Here is an 8,471-nt window from a genome sequence, read left to right as displayed (position 1 = left end):
TTTCTCAGCCTCGGCTTTATGTATGACTCTAAAACTTCCAAGTAGGGCACTAAACGAAAATGTGCACTTTTCTGGAAAGTTTTGTGAAGATTCGCCATATGATGGCAAAATTATTGGAAAACTAAAAAAGCCATTCCCATCCTAAGTATGACTACCCAGTGGCAGTTAACAATGTATATATGATAATATAAACATTGTATAAATACACACATATGTATTGCGAATTGTGCCCTCTTTCCTCCTTCATTGGCAGTCATTTTTGGTATAGAGTGGTTTTGGGCAGTCACAACCATACGAGTTGGCCTTGAGGCTTATTGATTTTGATGAACTTGACCTGTGTAGCCATTATTGTCTTCTTGAGATTTATATATATATTAATATATATCTATATCTATATCTATATATATATATTAAACTTCCCGTGGCTCCACATAAACAGCCTTGAGTCGCACTGTTGCCGATACATCTACTTTATTGTTCCTCCATTTTTCTGTCACACAAGTGCTACAGTACAAACTCTGACGCGTTTTGGTCCCTCCTGGACCTTGCTCAAAGATACCCATGCAGCCAATTATCGTTGCTTAAAAACACAAGTGCTCATTACGTGTTACTCATACTATCCCCTGTCCTTCATTAAAAGTCATCCAAGTTACAGCAATGCTTCATTCTTTGCCTTTCGCCCTTTCACATGTCCACAACTTTTTCGTTTTGTGCCAGGGCATTTATGTTTTCATGTAATGGGGACTTTGTGAATTACCTCAAGTATCATACATTTTACTTGGAGCCTGAATATTGTTGTGGTGCATTCTGGTTATCGTAGTTCCAACAATTTTCAAATCGCCTCACCTTTCTTGCTTAGTTATGTTACTAAACATATCTTTTCCCTGAAGTGACATTGCATGAATTTTTCCCCACATGTTCGCATTTTTACTCCTCCCAGTGACGCAGTTTCTGCTATGTTCTCGGCGTCCGATCGCCATCCTTGAACAACAAACTGGTGTGGGGCTCTTCCACCCTTCGCCCCTGATTTCTGCGTATGAGGGAACCGCCATTTCAAGCAAGGCGTCCGGCCGCCTGTTTCCTGTAATCTAATACTGTGCGCCACCTTTCACTTCTAAGCTGTTTTGTTGGATTACGCCAGACAATAATCCCACTGAGAGGTGATGTTCCCTTCACAGGCGCCCGGTGCCGCTCCCCGTGTTCACCCATACCGTCCTTTTTTCCCTCTTCTTCGTATGGGTTGTGAACATGCGAAAGGGCAATAAGCTATGAATGGCGCATTGCTGTAATTTTAATGAATTGGTCACTTTAAATGAAGGGTGGGGGATGGAGCTCTGTATTCAGCTATGGCAGAGAGTTGGGTGAACAAATGCTCATTAAGAAAACAAAAAGCAGCAGCAATTGTTATCGAGTATGCACAGTTGGATGGGGAGAAACTCATTAATAAAATTGGAGACATTTCTGAATTACTAGAGAAGCATACAGATAAAGCAACAATTAAGCCTTTGAATAAATCGATGCCGGAGAGATTGAAGCTGGCTGAAGAGGCTATTATACAAAAGAAGGCACTGAAGTTAATTACAGATAACATAGACTATGGGACACAACAGATTTATATGTTTGTGAAAAGAACTGATAAATTGAGTGGACAGAAACAGTCAGGTAACAACGTAGAGAGATTCAGAATAGTACCAAGTGAGAGGAGCACAGATGTTAGTTCTGGCCTGGATCTGTAGGAACAGAACAGGATGGATATACATACCACTTTACAGGAAGAGTTTAGTTTTTAAGACAGGACAGAAGGACAAACCACGGGCCTTGCCGAGGTGGAAGAAACTACGAGGAAGAGGCAGAGGAATAACAGAAGAGGTGCCAAAGGAAAAGAACTGCTAGAAGAAGAGTGACCAGGAGCAACAGGTGATATTGACTGACTGTAATACGGTAATCAATTTATCAGAAATGGAACTAAGTGAAGTTGATGTAAAATTACCTTTCCTTGGGGCTTGCCTAATGCAAGACCATGGGGTTTGATTATGTACAGATTGGACTGACCTCTTTAAATTTGCTAGGAAATTGAAACTAGCAATGTTACATAAGTTAAAAGATTGTAAAAAAAATAATCAGGCTGGAGTAGTTGATGACAATATCATACAGAGCAATTTATTAATAAATGATGTATATGTGATGAAATAATTAATGGCGTTGGAAAAAAATGACACTATTGAAATAGATGATACTGCAGTAGTGGAAAGATTGGAAAGGGAAGGAGTGTGGTTATCTGAAGAGTGGGCTCAAAATTAAAGCCCAAATCTAAAAGGTACCAACTAGTGGTAATGACAACATTGACCAATTTTTGGAAGTGGTTACGAAAAAACTTAAAACATTGTGGACTGAAAACACAAAGAATAGGAAAAATAAAAGTAACATGGGGGTCATGAATACTGTCAATAAAATATGCTCTAATCAAAATATAGAAGTGAGAAATGTAGACAAAGGAGCAATGTGGTTTTGTGGTCAATGGATGCATATATTGCAGACGCCTATGCATTTGGAAAATGCTTCCTGTAATAAAACAAAGTAGATCCTGCATATATAAAAACTGTAGAAGTAGAGTCTGCCCAAGCTTTGAAGGGGTGGTTTGTTCAGGGACTACTTAATTCGGATGAGTATATTTTTCTAAACACAGATTGTCCCTAATTGCCAGTTTTCTATTTAATACCTAAAATACACAAGGATGCTCAGAGGCCACCAGGTAGACCCATTATCGCAGGCCAAAAAGGGCTATTTGAGAATGTGTCACGTTATATAGACTATTTCTTGAGACCACTGGTGCAAAACCTCTCTTCTTAATTAAAAGACACAACAGATTTCCTGAGGAGAGTATTTGATATTAGCTGGGAGGAAAGCATGCTCCTAAAGACTCGATGTAGCCACACTGTATAGTAGCATAAGCCATACAGATGGATTAAGGGCCACAGAACATTTGTTGAGGTCAAGATCATTAAGGTTCTATAAACACAGTAGAATGTTGGTAAGCATGATGGAGTGGTGTTTTAAACGCCATATATTATTTCTTCAACAACAACATCTATAACAACAACAGAGGACTGCTATGGGCAGCTGCTTCACTCCCAGCTAAGTGAAGCTTCACAAGGACTGGTGGGAGGAGCAGGTGCTTAATGGCTCTCCTCTGGATGTCTGGAACACACACATTATATTATGGTTGTGGTTCACAGAGGATATTTTTGTATTATGGAAAGAGTATAAAAGGAGTGCTTTGCAATTTGTAAAGAGATAAATCAGAATGATTTAAATGTAAGTTTTACAAGCAACATAAATGAAAATGTATTTGCATTTTTGGATGTGAAAATTAAAGTGGTGAATAAGAAGTTAGAGACCACCCTGCACAGAAAACCCAGTGCATGTAACAGCATTTTACATGCAAGCAGTTTCCATCCTATCCTTTTAAAGGAGAGTATCCCCTATGGTGATCTGCTTAGGGTGAGAAGAATAAGTAATAACAACATAGACTTTGGAGTTGTGCAAGAAGAAGTCCAGAGGTTAAAGGACAGGGGTTATTAAGGACAAGACTTTGAAAAAGGCATGTTTCAAGCTAGCAGGGAGAAGTCGGGAATCACTTTCATTTGCTGGACATAAGATAAAACATTCCAGGAAGGTACAGTACAGATTTATAACGACATACAACACAGCACATATGGAGATGAGAGCAGTTCTGAGAAAACATTGGCACTTGTAGAGAAGCGATCCAGTGTTGGGTGCCGCACTTACTCTATGCCCACAGATCACTTACAGGAGAAGTAAATCATTAAGAGACAAAGTATTGAGAAGTGATATCAGGAGGAACAAAAATAGTAGGTTAAAATCGAGTGGTGGCTTTAAGAAATGTGCCAAATGTAAAGCTTGTAAAAATGGAGAGAATATCACAGAATTGAAAAGAGGGGGAAGACATAAAATCAAAGGACAGTTTACATGTAAAAGTGAATTGGTGGTATATATACTTAAATGCAGCTGTCCCAAGATTTATGTAGGAAGTACCACACTTCCGGTGCCAGCACATGAGGGCAATTAAGAAAAGTGATCTAACATATCCAGTTGCCAGACACTCTAAAGAAGAGCATGGGGGTGATGTAAGAGATCTTAAATATAGTGTCATTGATGGTATAGCGGCAGATAGTAGAGGTGGCAACAGAGAAAAGAAGTTAAGAATATTGGAGTCTAAATATATACTTGCCCTAGATAGCAAAGAACCTAATGGATTAAATTGTAGGTAAGAACTATATGTGCACGTTTGATAGACAAAGAACTATGGGGGTCATTATGACCCTGGCGGTCTTTTGACTGTCAGGGTTAATGTGGTGGTATCACCACCAATTGGCTGGCGGTGTATACCGCCACATTATGAGTGTGGCGGGTTGGCCGCTGCCAACCCACCACATCACCACTCATACCGCCATAGCAGTATAAACCGCCAGGCCGGGGATATTCATCTCTGATCCGGAGGACCACAGAGTACCGCTGGTGGCATTATGAGCCAGCCTACCACCATGGATTCCACAGTGTTAGCAATGCCACGAAAACCATGGCGGTAGGGCCAAACAGTGACAGGACATTCCTTCCCTGTCACCGGTTAGGTGGCTCCCCATCCTCCCAGCAAGCAACTAACCAACCCCACCCACCCCCACCCAAACTCACCCCCACCCCTGATTCAAACACACACCCCCACCCCTGATTCATTCACAAACACCCCCCACACACACACACCCACAGACACAAAACCCATTCATGCACATGCAGACACGCACCCACCACACAACTGCCCCCACCCCCCAGCCATACACACACACAGCCACACACACTCACATCATCTCCCATCCCTCCACTCCCCCTACAGTCACAGTGCCCCTCACCCCACACCTTCCTCCCTGCATACACACACACAGACACCCACACGCAGCACGCATACACCCATTAACCTACACTTCCATGCATGCATTCAATCATACATACCAACACGCATTCAGGCATGCATTCATACATACATCCAAACACCCATTCAGGCACGCATACACACTGACATGCAGACACACACTCACTTCAATTTTCATACATGCATTCACTCACACGCCTACAACCACAACACTCACATTCATACACACACATGCATATACACAGGCAGACACCACACACTCACACAAAACACCCCCACCCTCCAACCCCCTCCCCTGTTGGACCCCGACTTGTCCAGCGAGGAGGTCGTCCAGCAGGGTACGGGAAGGGGTGCTGCCACCGCCAGCAGCGCCCCGCCAGCAGGACACTGCCAGGCCTTACTAATGGCCTTAATATGGCTGGCGGCGTCCTACTGGCGGGGCGGAGCTGGTGGTAGCAGCGCTAGGGCACCACCGTCCGCCAGCATGGTAACTGCAGGATTTCCGCCCTTACTGTGTCAGAAATCCTGCAGTGTCAATAATATGGTGGGCGGAAGACCACCAGCACTGGAGGTCTTCTGGCGCCCTTGGCATTGGTAGTATTCTGAGAATATCGCTGATGTCATAATGAGGGCCTATAAGTCTATTTAAATAATGTATATATAATGTAACTCTTTTAGCTTAAAATGTGTAGATGGATAATTATTCTATTTGAGGTTATGGAGGTTTTAAATGGTTTTAATTTTGTCTTTGTGTTTTAGAGCTGAGGGACGATGATCCGATACTCAAGAAGAGCAATAGAGGCTATTATATCTGACTGTATCAGCACACTAGACCAAAGTGAAATTAAATGTTTATAAACAAGTATATATGTTTGAATTGGAAGGGGGTGATGGCCCACTGGGACGTTATTTTGTGAAGGATCATACTTGAAGGATGTTTGTATTATATTATTTACAAATTATATTGCAGTACTTAACATGTATTGGGTATTAAAGTAAAGAGTTGTTGGATTTTTTAACAGTATAATTAGATACATGGATCTATGATGGAACAATTAGAACCTGCTAAGCCGTGCTGTAAATCTGAATAATTTAGAAAAAAAATTGAAGTTATGAGAATGAGAAATAAGTACAAAGGTTTATATTGTCTAAACAATATAGCAATATGAGCAAGTTATATGAGTTTAGAATAGTGAATGAAGTACCAAGTTGTTTAGAGTATTGTGAATTCAGCTCTGAAACAGATAGTGTGTAAAATGGACATGATGTAAAAATTGGTTTAAATGCACTATATAAGGGTGAATAAGAGAGTAGCATTTTCTTTCTGTCCCTGACACTGTGCGGGAAGTGAGCACTCAGGTAGGGGATTTATTAACTGCCAATATGGCGTAACAGACCGGTTGGGAAAGGCGTCATTGCCGAAACGCGTTCTGTTGTTTCCATCGCAGTTCAATAAATATTTGGTTTCTACACGCACACAGAGTGCCTGGAGTCTTCTTTTGGACAAGAAGAAGCTGGAGGATGTTCGAGGCGTGGGTGGCGTAGTGCTATTGGAGGCACCGCTGGCAGTCTGGTGCTGACCAGCAACGCCAAACTGCATTGTGGATGCATATATCTATATATATGAATTGTATATATATGGTTTTGTATGACATAAAATGTTACCCTAACTATGACGTCCCTATAACCTTTGGTTTTTTAAGAGACTTTCTAAGGATTTTTTATTCCATTTCCTAACTATAATGTCCCTGTAACCTTTGTGTTTTTTTTTCAATGAATTTCAATTTTTTTTAAATCTAATTACTGACTACAACGTACTTGGAATGTTATTTTTTTCAGTGATTATGTGTATTTTTTAATTGTAGTAAATAAAAACAATGTTCATGTAATGTTATTTTCTTGAAGAAGGCTATTTTCTTTCTACTTTTATTTTCTAAACTATAATATCTCTGTAACAGTTAGTATTTTAAGTTAATTTGTATTTTTTTAATTTCAGTAGTTTAAAAGTATAATTTGTAGGATTTTGTATTTTTCTTTCCTTTTAAAAAAATGTATAGGGCATAAAATATGTACATGTATATTTTATTGATATATACTTTATTTTTAATTTTTTTAAATAGTTTTTGGAGTTGCATCCCTATAGCGAATATTCACGCAGGAGTTGTGTCTTTATCGTATTTCCAGTACTGTTAAAACACATTTCATGAGAATGAATCACATTAAGAGATTAATTTATAGAGTGCTATAAAATACAATTTTGTATAGAAAAGTTATTTTACAGGTTTTTTTTGTGGAGTTGCTGTGGATCCGCAAACCGTGCCGCAATGTATTTCTGGTGTCACGAAGTGGAGACACAAATATACCACATTTTTAACAGTATGATTTGGTATATAACCAGAGCCTTAAAATATATTTTGAGGTTAGAGATTTACTATTATATTAGAAAAACTATTATTATAAATATAAATAGATATCTTTAAATTCATGTTTTTTATACTATTTCGCAGAGCCGCAATGGAGACGTGGTGTGTACACAATCACGCTGCAAACATCATGTGACTGGAAAATAAACAATTTGATTGGTGGAACACACTTCAATTGCTTGTATAGGAAGGCCCCTCCCGTTTTTCATCATCCTTTGGGTTTGTTAGAACTACTGCAGACCTGTGATCTTTAGACCAAATTTGGTTATTTTTTTGGGGGGGGTTTCTCTGTTTTTGGAAGTAAGAAGAATATGGCAGCTGCTTCTCCACCAAACAATGATGTGTCCCGCAGCCATTCTGAAGATGAGGAACCCCCAAGGAAGAAGAGGGAAAGCATTGTGTGGACTTTCTTCATCATACCGGAGGGACAGAGGAAGGTGAATGCACAAAAAGTTACTTGCAGTCTATGCAAGAAAGTGTTATAACGGGGCTCTGAGCGTAACTAGTCTTGTGGAACATCTTCCATGTTAAAGCACCTTGAGAGCATGCACAGTGCTAGGCTTGCTAGGGCACAAACAGAAAGAGAACTCACCCTTGGCACTGCTGGAACCCAGGATCTCCAACCCGGGACATCTTCTGGATCCGTAATGCCTACAACATCTACTTTGATTATACCAGAGTTTGCTGCAATAGGACAACATTGCATGAAATGCAAACGTACATTGTTCATAGTAGAATAATCCATTCAGAGCATAATAAATGCTGTCAATGCACACAAGTGCTAGTTTTTTTCCTGTTTAGAAACAAACAAAGTTTGTGTTATTTTTTAGTTAACACTACTGCTGAATATGTTTTTTTCAACAAAAAAAGAAAAAATATATAACCAAAATTGTTTTTAAAAAAACAAAAAAATGTTAAAACTTTTTAAAAGACATTAAAAATGGTTCTTTTCAGAACCACAATCCTGGTCAAATAAAGAATAATTATATGTTATATGTCTGTTTGTCATTTGCATCAGTTAGTGGGTGCATGGGTGAATGTATGGTTAATTAAGTAGGTGCATGTCTAACTGTATGAGTGAGTTTGTGTGTGAGTGATTT

The sequence above is a fragment of the Pleurodeles waltl genome, chromosome 12 (assembly GCF_031143425.1).
Source record: "Pleurodeles waltl isolate 20211129_DDA chromosome 12, aPleWal1.hap1.20221129, whole genome shotgun sequence".
Classification (NCBI taxonomy): Eukaryota; Metazoa; Chordata; class Amphibia; order Caudata; family Salamandridae; genus Pleurodeles; species Pleurodeles waltl.
The sequence above is the reverse complement of the archived record's forward strand: the minus strand, read 5'-3'. Positions refer to the sequence as shown.